The following is a 15,243-nucleotide window of genomic DNA, read 5'->3' on the forward strand; positions in this document are numbered from 1 at the left end:
GAGGGACGAATGGAGACGTGTCGTCTTCAGCGATGAGAGTCGCTTCTGCCTTGGTGCCAATGATGGTCGTATGCGTGTTTGGCGCCGTGCAGGTGAGCGCCACAATCAGGACTGCATACGACCGAGGCACACAGGGCCAACACCCAGCATCATGGTGTGGGGAGCGATCTCCTACACTGGCCGTACACCACTGGTGATCGTCGAGGGGACACTGAATAGTGCACGGTACATCCAAACCGTCATCGAACCCATCATTCTACTATTCCTAGACCGGCAAGGGAACTTGCTGTTCCAACAGGACAATGCACGTCCGCATGTATCCCGTGCCACCCAACGTGCTCTAGAAGGTGTAAGTCAACTACCCTGGCCAGCAAGATCTCCGGATCTGTCCCCCATTGAGCATGTTTGGGACTGGACGAAGCGTCGTCTCACGCGGTCTGCACGTCCAGCACGAATGCTGGTCCAACTGAGGCGCCAGGTGAAAATGGCATGGCAAGCCGTTCCACAGGACTACATCCAGCATCTCTACGATCGTCTCCATGGGAGAATAGCAGCCTGCATTGCTGCGAAAGGTGGATATACACTGCACTAGTGCCGACATTGTGCATGCTCTGTTGCCTGTGTCTATGTGCCTGTGGTTCTGTCAGTGTGATCATGTGATGTATCTGACCCCAGGAATGTGTCAATAAAGTTTCCCCTTCCTGGGACAATGAATTCACGGTGTTCTTATTTCAATTTCCAGGAGTGTATATTATTCACTACTGAAATGATAAAAACCTCTTGCAAAGGAAGTATATTCATGTTAATGGAAACCCCAACAAAAATTCTGTATTTAATGAAAAGCATATCTGGAAATACCTCCATCCAGCCAATACAAAACTTTGCCCATATTGAAAAAACAATATGTTCCAGGAGGATTGGCCAATATTCTGGAACGATTATTCGAAGTAAAAAGGTCCTAAACCTTCAATACCATGAAACAAATCTCTTCTACTAAAAGTTCTTTGTTTTCCACAGTTTGAGAGGTGGTAGTATGGACCAAAACAAGAAAAAAATTTCAGTACAAAGAGGCTCTAGAGTGCATACCTTAAGAGCTATTAATACGTATTCATCTTCACTACATGTCTTCTACTGAACAAGTGCTCACAGCTCTTAAGGCATGGATTTTACAGCCCATGTCTACTATACAATTATCTCACATTTTGGCCCATACTACTCCCCCCCCCCCTTTTCAAAAATATGGAAAGAATAGAGCTTGCTGTGGGAAGATACTTGTTTCACAGTCTTGAAGATGAAGTAGTGCTTATAGCTCTTAAGGCATGCATGTTAGAGCCTACATTTACAGGCTTTTTACTTCAAATCACCATTCTTGTATATACCAGACTACTGACCATTCCTCCCAAGACAAACTGAATGTTTTAATTTATAAAAGTGAGCAAAATAGTATGGCACCACACATATTTATGCGATAAAAAAAAGTTTGTTGCAACTGGAGTGGGGATATAATGGACCAAATTGTGACAGCATATTTTGCTCAATTTTTATCTCTGCTAGTGTGCGATCAGAAATCCAGATTCGCTATATGCACAGGATAAATGAGGTTTACATGAACTTAATTCTGTCAAAAGTCGTGGTAAATATCTGTGTTTATCTTATAGTATCAGGTTCATTCAAATGAAACCTGGTCAGTGCATCTACCTTTGCCTTAGGTCAGTGCATCTACCTTTGCCTTACACGTAAGGTGGCACCACGTAACTGTGGGTATGGTGGCGCCATCTATTGGTTGAGACACTGATGCATGCACACCGTTTGATGTTGCATAGCGCCAATGTTGTTTCACGCCGAAGAGAAGGTAGTCACACAAGTTAACGTCCACTACCAAACATTCAGGCGAGTAAGCAGGAACAACGCAGACTGATTCAATTTTTGGGGGTCGAGGGGGTTGGAGAACCTTAGACGAGCCATCAAGTCGAAACGCCAATGACTTTTTCCTCCTGCATGATAATGCCCGCCCACATACGGCCAATGCTGTGAAGATAACATTGCAGCAGTTTCAGTGGGAAATGCTGGAACATCCATAATACAGTCCTGACCGTTCAACATGTGACTTTCATGTGCTTGGACATCTAAAACAAGCTATTCGCAGACATCAAATTGCAACAGACGACGAAGTGTGTGACTGGGTCCAGGCCTGGATCCAACAGCAGCCTACTAGCTTCTTCAAGGTTGGAATCGACCAGCTAGTGTCACAATGGGATAAATGTATCATCAGTTTTAGTGACTATTTTTGAGTATGTGTACTGTGTATAACAAGATCAGTACCGTTACTCTACACTAGTGGCCAGGTTTCATTTGATTGCCCCTTATATGTGGGATGCATTATAATTCTATCTAGGAGGCTCAATTATTAAATCACTATACAATCATTAATTTTCTTTCGCCACATTGAACCTGCACTTTGGAGCAGATTTTTTGTTCCAAAGATTAACTTCATTTTTGAATTACATTAAAGTCATGTTTTTTACGAAGACAGGACAAGAAGCACATAAACGAACATGATATTCTACTTGGTTAATTCATGGCACATCATATTACCTTATCAAAAACTTTTGAGAACTTGATAATGAGAGTTTATGTACTGTAACACGGATGATCCTTGATGCCCCTTGAAGGTGTCGTGAACATCTCAGAGAAACCAGACATATTACAATGTAAATGCTTGAGACAAATGAAGATTGTAAACCTTACATTTTAAGTCAAGATTGGTGTGGTCGGGTGCATTGACTAACGTGTTCAAGTTTATGAGTTACTGATATTTGGATCCATCTTTACGACTGATGTAAATAGTTGGAATAATACTTAACATTATTGTTGAAGACATGTTCGTCACTCAGTACTTGGAAGTAATGAGACACTCTCTTACAGCATTACCATGATTGTTATATGAAGTCAAGGGGAATAAGTTCATGCACAGCCGTGGTATGGAGTAGCCGGACCATGAGAACAACACTGAAAGGTGACCATTCTGGAAAAAAGCACAATCAAAGGTAACTTACACCACATCACATCACCCTGACAGATCTGTCACGCAGTGTCCTCCACTCATGGTGTTACAGCCAAGTCGCCCCCCCCCCCCCCCCCCCACACACACACACACACACACACACACAGAGGAGGAAAAGAAGCATTTGGCGACTTTACTGGAGGACGAGACAACTGTGGTGCTGGAAAGGAGAGATATTTGGTAGATTTTTTGGAATTATTTTGGAGAAATACTTGGTTGCCATAATGCACCCCAAGAATCAAAATAAGAATTTATAAGAGTGTAGTGCCCCAAAATGCCATCTAATGAAAGAAAGTGAATAATATTATGAAAAGGAAAGTTGCCACCCACCATATACAGAGAAGCTGAGTCGCATATAGGCAAAACAAAGAGACTATCAGAAATAAAGCTTTTGGCCAGTAAGGCCTTCATCAAAAATGGATGACACACACACACACACACACACACACACACACACACACACACACACAATACTGCAGTCTCAGGCAACTGTAGCCACACAGCTGTATGTGTTGGCTTGGATAATTTTAAATACAAACATAGTAGCGGATCTAAATGATCTTGGGGAAAAGAATGTGGGAAAGTTACATGCTAACACAGATGTGTTTTCGTACAGCAACAAACATTTAGATAAAAGCAATTTTGTACAGGGAGTATGGTGTGATACGCTCCAAAATTGGGGAAAACACATCCCAGTGAAGGACCCCTTCCTGTCAGGATAAGAAAAATGAAGTTGTGATACACATAATAACGTTTGCTGAATGTGGGCATTTACACTTTGCCGACGCCCCTTGAAGGTATCACCAACATCTCAGAGAGAGTGAACATATTAAAATGTAATAGTGATTAATATTCTTCTGGGTATTATGCCACGTCATTGCTAAAAACTAACAACAATAATAAACTAAAACCGAAGTTTTGACAAAAATGCAATGGACATCCTCAGGGCATGACTGGTTTTGCATGGGGATAGGTGCTCCTATTTATTGCAGACTATAGATGTCTGCCGTCACTGTTGTAAGACTTTTAATTGGCCCTCTAATGTGATTGGCTAGTCATGACGTAAGGGAAGATGGAAGGAAAGAGGCTGTTCGTGGATGTCTGTGTTGTCAATGATTGGTAGCTGTCTGTCAACCAGCGTTAGGCTTCTGGTCAGCAAGTTTTCCTCTTGGTGTGCGCAGAAGTGGACAGACAGTTGCTCTACAGCTGTTTGTGCAGATACATCCGTGTCCCATGTAGCTTCTGCCCAGCGACCGCTCGTGGCCCATTGGACTGGGATGGCCGGCAGCCAGGATGCCGGAAGTTTGTAGCCATCTTCTCTGTCGATGTTGTCAGGCTGCTTAATAATTTCAATCACCTCCTGTATTTTGCGTACTTGCATCCACAATTCTTTCATCAGTACTCGGGCTTCCTGGAACCTGATAGGTTGTCCACAGTCATGGTGGTGTTCCGCTATTACCGATTTATTATGTTGTTGTAATCGTACATAGCGTTCATGTTCTGCTACTCGTAAGCCGACAGGTCTCCCTATTTCTCCTATGTAGGCAGCTCTGCACTCACACCGTAGTTCGTAAACTCCTGCAGTGTTAAGATTGTTGACTACATCCTTGGTGGACCCTACCATTTTGTGGATCCTGTGACTGCTACGAAAAATCGTCTGAAACCTTGTCGGCGGAGGACGTTGCCTAGCCATTCACTGACGCCTTTTACATACTGTGAGTGTACCACTGGAAGCTTCTCTTCTTTGCCTTCTTCTTATGTTCTGCTCCCTTTGGTTTTAGCTACCTTTCTTATGATGTTGTTATCATAGCCGCTGGCACGAAGCGTGTGTTGTAGCTCCTTTAATTCTTTTTTGATGTTATATTCATCGCTTATCCGGTAGGCTCGAGCAGTTAATGTATGCAGAACAGAATACTTTTGAGCTGGGTGGTGGTGGCTCTCCGCATGCAGTTACCGATTAGTATGCGTTGGTTTCCAGTATACTTCGTGTCCCAGTTTACCTTCGGCAGCTCTGTATACTTCCACATCCAGAAATGGCAAGGTACCATTGTTTTCAGTCTCATGTGTGAACTTTATATTTTTGTGCAGCCTATTTAAGTGCTGGAGGAAGTTTCCCAATTCCGCATCACTGTTAGGCCAGATAACGAATGTGTGGTCCACATATCGTAGCCAACAACTGGGACGTAACAGAGCAGAAGCTAGAGCCATTTGCTCAAAGGCTTCCATGAAGATGTCCACAGCTAAAGGGGAGAGCAGGGAACACATTGCCACTCCATCTAACTGTTCGTAATTTTTTCCCCGCCAGGTGAGGTAAGTGGATGACAGGCATAAGCGCACCAGATCGCAGATATCTGGTGGGTTCCGATCCTGTAGAATGCGCATAGTTTCCTCAATAGGTACGTTAGTGAATAGACTTGATGTAAAAATTGACCGTAATGTCTAATGGCTTTATTCGCTGTTCCTTAATCAGTTGTATGAAGTGGGAAGAGTCTTTCACGTAGGAGTCTGTTTGTCCCACAAGACGGCGTAACGTAGGTGCCAGATGTTTCACAATATAATATGTAGGTGAATCTATTCCGTTCACTATGGGCCTCAGCGGATAACCCTCCTTATGGAGCTTAGGTACTCCGTAGATTCTAGGAGGAACAGGCACCTTGGTGATTAGTCTCTTGGCTGTGTCAGGATCAGTTCTCAAGTCCTTTATGAGGGCCTTCGTATTTCTGCCTATCCTCGCCGTCAGGTCATTCCTTATTACTCTTCTTTTCATATTCAGAAGTGTCCATCAGAACCGTAGCGTTTCCTTTGTCTGCATGTAGGACCACAATATCCTTGTTATTCTCGAGCACCTTTATGGACTGTCTTTCTTCGCGTGTGCTATTGCCTCTGGGTGGTTTTGCTGTTTGTAAAATTCTTAGTTTCCTGCCTTATCTTTTCTGCTTCAACACGTGGTATTTGGCAGAGTGACGCCACCACAGATTGAATGATCTCTTCTGTGGGAATCTTTGTGGGCGTAAGTGCGAAGTTTAACACTTTGGACAGAACTGACATCGCTGCCTCACTGATAAAGTTCACACATGAGACTGAAAACAATGGTACCTTGACCTTTTGTGGATGTGGAAGTATACAGAGTTGCCGGAGGTAAACTGGGACGCAGTATACTGAAAACCAACTCATACTAATCGGTACCTGCATGCGGATAGCCACCACCACCCAGCTCAAAAGTATTCTGTTCTGCATACGTTAACTGCTCGAGCCTACTGGATAAGCGATGAATATAATATCAAAGAAGGATTAAAGGAGCTACAACACACGTTTCGTGCCAACAGCTATGAACACAACATCATAAGAAAGGTAGCTAAAACCAAAGAGAGCAGAACACAAGAAGAAGGCAAAGAAGAGAAGCTTCCAGTGGTACATTTACCATATGTAAAAGGCGTCAGTGAACGGCTAGGCAACATCCTCTGCCGACGAGATTTCAGACGATTTTTCATAGCAGTCACAGGATCCACAAAATGATAGGGTCCACCAAGGATGTAGTCAACAATCTTAACACTGCAGGTGTTTACGAACTATGGTGTGTGTGTGGAGCTGCCTACATAGGAGAAACAGGAAGACCTGTCAGCTTACGAGTAGCAGAACACGAACGCTATGTACGATTACAACAACATAATAAATCGGCAATAGCAGAACACCACCATGATTGTGAACAACCTATCAGGTTCCAGGAAGCCCGAGCACTGGTGAAAGAATTGTGGATGCAAGTACGCAAGATACAGGAGGCGATTGAAATTACTAAGCAGCCTGACAACATCGACAGAGAAGATGGCTACAAACTCCTGGCGTCCTGGCTACTGGCCATCCCAGTCCAACAGCCCACGAGCAGTCGTGGGGTAGAAGATACACGGGACACAGACGTATCTGCACAAACAGCTGTAGAGTAACTGTCTGTCCACTTCCGCGCACACCAGCAGGAAAACTTGTCGACCAGAAGCCTAACGCTGACTGGCAGACAGCTACCAATCTTTGACGACATGGGCATCCACGAATAGCCTCTTCCTTTCCATCTTCCCTTACGTCATGACTATCCAATCACATTAGAGGGCCAATTAAAAGTTTTACAACAGAGACATCAGACATCGATAGTCTGTAATAAATAGAAGCACCTATCCCCATGCAAAACCAGACATGCCCTGAGGAAGGCCGTTGCAATTTGGCCGAAACTCCAGTTTTAGTTTATTATTGTTGTTAGTTTTTAGCAATGATGTGGCATAATACCCAGAAGAATTTTAATCACCATGACACCGGCCGCAGAAGCCTATGTTCTTATATTACAATGTAAATGCTCAAGACAAATGATGATTGTAAATTTACATTTTAAGTCAAGATCTATTTGGTCAGATGCATTGATAAATGTGTTTGAGTTAATTAGTTACTGATATTTTGGTTTGTCTTCACAAGTGATGTAAATAGTTGGAACAGTGCAGAACATTATTGCTGAAGATGTGTTCATTGTTCAGTAGTTGGAAATGTGAGATGCTCTATTCAAGATGAATAAGTTCGTGCATGGCTGTGGTATGGAGTGGCCGGACCATGAGAACAAAATCAAAAGGTGACTGTATTACAAAAAGAACAATCCAAGGTAACTTACACCACATGACACTGACAGATCTGACACACAGTGCTCGTGACAGATCTGACACACAGTGCTCGCTACTCATTGTGTTACAACCAAGTCACTGCATACACACAGGACAAAATGCAGCAGTCACTTATTTACACTAAGGGTACAGAAGTTATGGGATAGCAATACCCACATATACAAGTGGCGGAAGTATCGTGTACACAAGGTATAAAAGCCAGTGCATTGGCAGAGCTGTCAGCTGTACTCAGGTGATTCATGTAAAAAGTTTTCTCACAAGACTATGGCTGCATGACGGGAATTAGCAGACTTTGAATGCAGAATGGTAGTTGGAGCCAGAGGGCTGGGACATTCAATTTGGAAATCATTAGAAAATTCAATATTCTGAGGGACACAGTGTCAAAAGTGTGCTGAGAGTACCAAATTTTAGGTGTTACATCTCATCGGAAGCAAGACAGTGGGCACCGATCTACACTTAACAACAGAGAAGAGTGCAATTTGCATAGAGTTCTCACTGCTAACTGACAAGCGACACTGCATGAAATAACTGCAGAAATCAATGTGGGACGTACAATGAACATACCCGTTAGGACAGTGTGGTAAAATTTGGCATCATCAGGCTGTGGCATTAGATGACTGATGTGAATGCCTAACAGCACGACATCGCCTGCACCACCACTCCTGGGCTCGTGACCATGTTGGTTGGACCCTAGACAACTGGAAGACAGTGACCTGGTCAGAGCTTATGGTAGGGTTCGAGTGTGGCACAGACTCCATGAAGCACTGGGCTCTAATTCTCAACAAGGCATTGTCCAAGTTGGAGGTAGCTCCATAATGGTGTGGGCTGTGTTGGAATGAACTGGGTCCTCTGGTCCTGATGAACCAATCATTGATTGAGAACGATTATGTTCAGCTACTTGGAGACTATCTGTAGCCATTCACAGATGTCATGTTTCCAAACAATGATGGATTTTTTATGGATGACAATGTGCCACGTCACCTGGTCATAGTTGTTTGCAATTAATTTGCAGAATATTCTGGAAATTGGAGCAAATTATTTGGCCAACCCGATCACCCAATATGGATACCATCGAACATTTATGGGGCATAATTGAGAAGTCAGCTCATGCACATAGGCCTACACCAGCAACACTTTCGCACAGCATGGCTCAACATTTCTGCCGCGGACTTCCAACTAGTTGAGTCCATACCATGTTAAGTTACTGCACTGTGCCTGGCAAAGGGAAGTCTACCATGATATTAGTAGGTATCCCACGTCTTTGGTCACCTCAGTGTATTTCCACTTACATAAATGGTATTACCACTGCATTCTTCAGTATGCCAAGGAAGACACCTTGTTTCATTGATTACAAAGGTATCTAAGGGGATGTGCTACCAAGTAAGCAGACTGGTGCTGTTACAGGCAGAAGAGTTACTGCCTTTCAGTGACAAGGATTGTTGTGATTCAATAGATTTGGCAAACCTGATTGTTTAATGGTATATGCAATACATGTATTATGGACAGGGTGTACATAATTGAAGTTCCAGTTTCAAAACGTTGCAGAAAGAGAACCACTGCTCAGAATCACATCGAATTTGCGGGGGAAAAAATTAACAGAAATTTGACCAATAAATGGCACTGTAAGCATCAGAATATGCACGGCAACAGATGCATGGAACATGGATGTTCCCTCAGTTTATGCCTGAGATACCCAACATGACTGTCTCCATGAAGGATTGCATGCTGCTGGTAAAGCTCTTTTACTAGAATCATAACTGTGTGCCATTAGCCCTGCAATAGTTCCAGACAATCAAGTGTATGATGTCTGCTAAAGCTGTGGAGAAAATGATGATAAAATTTGAAAACACTGGTTCTTTTGAAGTGCAATGTGGCAGGGGGGGGGGGGGGGGGGGGGAATAGTTTATCCAATGTCTGTCAAAGATGTTGCCACAACACTGCAGGAGAGGTCAAGCGGTACTGTGTAAACATGCAACGCATGAGAAATTGCCTAAACGTTGGACATGCCTGCAAGAATGGTACATAAAATCCTAAGAAACATGCTGCATTGCCATCCATATAAAATCATCCATGTTCAGAAGTTGCTTCGTGCTGACCTGCCAGCAAGACAAACGTTTGCCCTGAAATTCCTGCTAACATGGTAGTGGACAATGAATGGCCACAGAAATTTCTCTCGATAGATGCAGCCAATTTCCATCTCCAAGGACATGTCAATATGCAGAATACAGGTAATGGAAAATCCGCATGCACATCAACTGGTACCACTTCATTCTGCAAAGTTGGCTGTGTAGTGCAGGTTGATGGAATCATGTATTGTAGAGCCATATTTTTTCAACGAAAATGCTATGAGAGTACTTTACACACCAACATCATTCCAAACATTCAACAGCATGGATGTGCGGGAAGGGTCAATTTTATGCTAGGTGGTACTCCTCTGCACACTGAAAGCCAGTGAAGCAGTTCCTGCAGAAGTATTTTGGAAATGCTAGAATTATCAGGCATCATTTCCCTGCAGCCTGGCTGTCCAGATCACCTTCTCTTAATCCATGTAACTTTTGGCCGTAGGGTTATCTGAAAGATGATGTGTTCAATGTTCTGATTATGACCATAGCTGAACTGAAGGCATGCATTGTGCAGTTCATTTTAAACATGAACGCCAAGCCACTCTGATCTGTTGTGCAACATCCTCTTACTTGATTTCAACTTGTGGTGAAAATGGTAGGCAGCATATTGAACATGTTTTGTGCCAATCTCACGACAATTAAAAATTGTCATTTTGGTTTTTATGCAGTTTTTGGCCCCAGGACAACTAAAACCCAATGTCATATTGCATTCCATGCAGTTTTTGGTCTCAGGACAATTGAAAACCAATTCTTCCCATTCATATGATATGATCTTGCTGTGATGGGTGGACTTACCTACCTAATAGTACCATAACTGTTGAAAGCCAAACTTGTGCGGTCAGGCACTTTGAGTAGGACAGATGATGTGACGTGTAACTCAAACCATAGAATTGTATTGCCATTCATCTGTCATTTACAGCCGACCCCACTTACATTAATATGCTTACAGCACCATCTACTGATACAATTATTGTAATTTTTTTATTGTTCCATTATGTTTCCCCCCGTGTCAATAATATGCTGTTCAAATTTGACTCCATTCTGAGTAGTGATTCTCTTTATACAGCATTTTGAAGCTGGAACTTTAATTATGGACAACCTATAAATAAAATGGATTATTTTTGATGGGCTATTTTGTTATTCTGATGTATCCATCAATTTTAGTAGCTAATGACTTGAATTTATCACCATTTCTGTCACTACTCCTGTCATCAGAAAATCGAGTACTATTTGCCTCAGCAATTTTATTCGTAGTATGAATAATAAGTCTGCAAATTGCCTTTGCTTTGTTCTTAGAATTTTTTTGCATGGCTCATGATCTTTGCCTTGCAGATTATGTATAAAATATTGTAATTCTGCTTGCAGCGCACTTTATTCCTCGATTAGAGCTGGCTCTCTGTTCTATCTTCCTCACACAAGACACTTTGATCCCACATGTTACCACAAAGACTGCTTCCATTGTAACTGTTGCTGACCAATTGTCAAATAAAGCTGGATTCATAGCATTCTATGAATATTTTTGAAGAAAGAATTAAGTTTATCATCTATAGTACATCCTTGGTAAGTTTTGCTACTGCCCATCCCATAGATTTTCTCTCAATAGTGTACTGGGTCAGCATTTATCATTCTGTAAAATTTTCCTTCTTACTTAAACCTGGTTGACAGAGATGCTTTAACGCTTCCATTTGAACATCACAGGTTTACTCATTATGTCACAAGCAAACAACATACAACCTAAGCATACACAACTTACCTAAGAACAAAACACTGCTAAAATACAGATCAAAACTTCGCAACCTCAAGTGCATTGACAGGAACTTTTACTGAGTCCTCCAGTGCACATGAGACTGGGCGCAAGAGATACAACAAGATGTGTGCAGTCGCTCAGCTCCACATTCAGCAACACAGACTCTATGCAGAGATACCATCCCAGGAGCTCCTTGTGACACCAAAATGGAATCACTTGAGTCACTTCCAGATAATCATTCTCCTGTATAGCAACGAGTCCTTCCAGCATCATTAGTCTTTCCACATGCTGAATTACAAAACTTCACATTTCTAGTTAATTTTATGAAGGGTAGTTTAAGAAATAAATCATGAATAGCTATATTACGAAAAGGGAGCAATAGCCGAATGAGGGCTGTGTAGTGGTGGAATGGGAACAGGGAAGGGGCTGGATGCGTGAGGACAGTGCCTAATGAAGGTTGAGGCCAGGAAGGTTATGGGAACGTACTATGTATTGCAAGGAAAGTACCCATCTGGGGACTTCAGAAGAGCTGGTATTGGTGGGAAAGATCCATATGGTACAGGCTGTGAAGCAGTCGTTGAAATGAAAGAGGTAATGTTTGGCAGCGTGTTCAGCAACAGGGAGGTCCACTTGTTCCTTGGCCACAGTTTGTCAGTGGCCATTCATGTGGACAGACAGCTTGTTGGTTGTCATGCCCACATAGAATGCAGAACGGTGGTTACAGCCTAGCTTATAGATCACATGACTGGTTTCACAGGTAGCCCTGCCTTTGATGGGATAGGTGATGTTTGTGACCGGACTGGAGTACGTGGAGGTGGAAGAATGTGTGGAACAGGTCTTGCACCTAAGTTTATTACAGGGGCATGAGCCACGAAGTAAGGGGTTGGGAGCAGAGGTTGTGTAAGGATGGACAAGTATATTGTGTAGGTTTGGTGGACAGTGGAATACCACCACAGGAGGGGTCGGAAGGATAGTGGGCAGGACATTTCTCTTTTCAGGGCATGACGAGAGGTAGCCAAAGCCTCCGAAACCCTGGAGGAGAATGTAATTCAGTTGCTCCAGTCCTGGTTGGTACTGATTTACGAGATGAATGCTCCTCTGTGGCCAGACAGTGGGACTTGGGAGGTGGTGGGAGATTTGAAAGATCAGGTATGGGAGATTTGTTTTTGTACAAGGTTGGGATGATAATTACAGTCTGAAGCCTTCACAGACTAAATATCCTCTTAACCTTGTACAAAAATGAATCTCCAATGCCTTATCTTCCCAGTCTCTTGTCACCTCCTAAAGTCCCACCGCCACAGAGGAACATTCCCCTTGTAACTCAGTACCATCTGGGACTGGAGCAACTCAATTACATTCTCCACCAGGGTTTCAATTACCTCTCGTTGTGCCTTGAAATGAGAAATGTCCTGCCCACTATCCTTCCCACCCCTCCTACGTTGATATTCCGCCATCCACAGAACCTACACAATATACAGTTCATCCCTACACTATCCCCGCTCCCAGGCTCTTACCTCCTGGCTCATATCCTTGTAATAAACCTAGATGAAAGACCTTTCCCATGCATCCTTCCACAGCCACCTGCTGCAGTCCAGTCACAAACATCACCTATCCCATCAAAGGCAGGGCTACCTGTGGAACCAGTCTTGTGATCTACAAGCTAAGCTGCAACCACTGAGCTGCATTCTGTGTGGGCATGACAACCAATAAGCTGCCTGTCGGCATGAATGGCCAATGACAAACTGTGGCCAAGAAACAAACGGACAACCCTGTTGCTGAGCACGCTGCCAAACATGGAAATCCTTCATTTCAATGGCTGCTTCACAGCCTGTGCCATATGGATCCTTCCCACCAACAACAGCTTTTCTTAATAGTGCACGCGGGAGCTTTCCCTGCAATACATCCTATGTTCCTGTAACCCTTCTGGCCTCAACTTTTTTTAGTCACTGTCCTCACCCATCCAGCCCCTTCCCTGTTCCCATTCCAGCACTGCACAGCCCTTATTCCACCATCACACTCAGTCTTTTTACTTCTCTGCTTTTCCGCTACCCCACCCCCTGCTCCCCATCTCTCCCCTGCCCACTGTCTAACCTGCAGCACTTCACAGTTTGCCACCTCTGCCTCCTCCTTGCCCCCACCCTGTCGCCACTCGCACCATGCACTCGTGCCGCTGCTCACAGTGTGATTTCAGTTGCCTGAGACTGCAGTCGGCCAAAAGCTTTATTTGTGAGTCTTTTTGTTGTGCCTATCTGCAACTCAGAATCTCTGTTACATGGTGAGGAGCAACTTTCCTTTTCATAATATTATTACATTCCATCTTGGATTTTCCATTGTTTCATTATCACTTGCTGTTGCAGTGTGCCCCAATTATTTCTCAGAATGTTACAATGACGATCAACCAAACTTGCTATCAGTAATGATAAGTGGCCTCGATCAATACTACCTCAGATGAAATCAATATTGAAGTCTTAATCCATTTGCTTGTTGATGGCCTGTAGACTACTAGGACTTATTTTGTATGTACACTGAAGTAAGAACACATAAAGAGCTGTTCGACACTGCACTCGTTTAGTTTTTTTTTACAAATATGATGTCCACCATTTGCATCACCAACCAGCTCCTGCCTATATTATTTCAATTATAATTTATACAAATAAAAATGTAAATGTTCGTTTGCACAAAATCTTAAATTTCAAAATTTCTTCACTGGTTGCTTCAAAATTTTGACACAAATTTGCATTTGAGTATGTGCGTTTTTATGTACCTATATATAATACATGAATAAATATGTAATATATAAATGGGGAATGTTATTACCAAAAATCTCAAAGTCCTTGATGATTTATTTTAGTTTTTAACACTGTACTATAAAAAACATTTGGAAGGATATAGGCTGTGTATTTTTAATATATACAGGGTGTTTCAAAAATGACCGGTATATTTGAAACGGCAATAAAAACTAAACGAGCAGCGATAGAAATACACCGTTTGTTGCAATATGCTTGGGACAACAGTACATTTTCAGGCAGACAAACTTTCGAAATTACAGTAGTTACAATTTTCAACAACAGATGGCGCTGCAAGTGATGTGAAAGATATAGAAGACAACACAGTCTGTGGGTGCGCCATTCTGTACGTCGTCTTTCTGCTGTAAGCGTGTGCTGTTCACAACGTGCAAGTGTGCTGTAGACAACATGGTTTATTCCTTAGAACAGAGGATTTTTCTGGTGTTGGAATTCCACCGCCTAGAACACAGTGTTGTTGCAACAAGACGAAGTTTTCAACGGAGGTTTAATGTAACCAAAGGACCGAAAAGCGATACAATAAAGGATCTGTTTGAAAAATTTCAACGGACTGGGAACGTGACGGATGAACGTGCTGGAAAGGTAGGGCGACCGCGTACGGCAACCACAGAGGGCAACGCGCAGTTAGTGCAGCAGGTGATCCAACAGCGGCCTCGGGTTTCCGTTCGCCGTGTTGCAGCTGCGGTCCAAATGACGCCAACGTCCACGTATCGTCTCGTGCGCCAGAGTTTACACCTCTATCCATACAAAATTCAAACGCGGCAACCCCTCAGCGCCGCTACCATTGCTGCACGAGAGACATTCGCTAACGATATAGTGCACAGGTTTGATGATGGCGATATGCATG

This window comes from Schistocerca piceifrons, chromosome 2 (genome assembly GCF_021461385.2).
Source record: "Schistocerca piceifrons isolate TAMUIC-IGC-003096 chromosome 2, iqSchPice1.1, whole genome shotgun sequence".
Taxonomy (NCBI): domain Eukaryota; kingdom Metazoa; phylum Arthropoda; class Insecta; order Orthoptera; family Acrididae; genus Schistocerca; species Schistocerca piceifrons.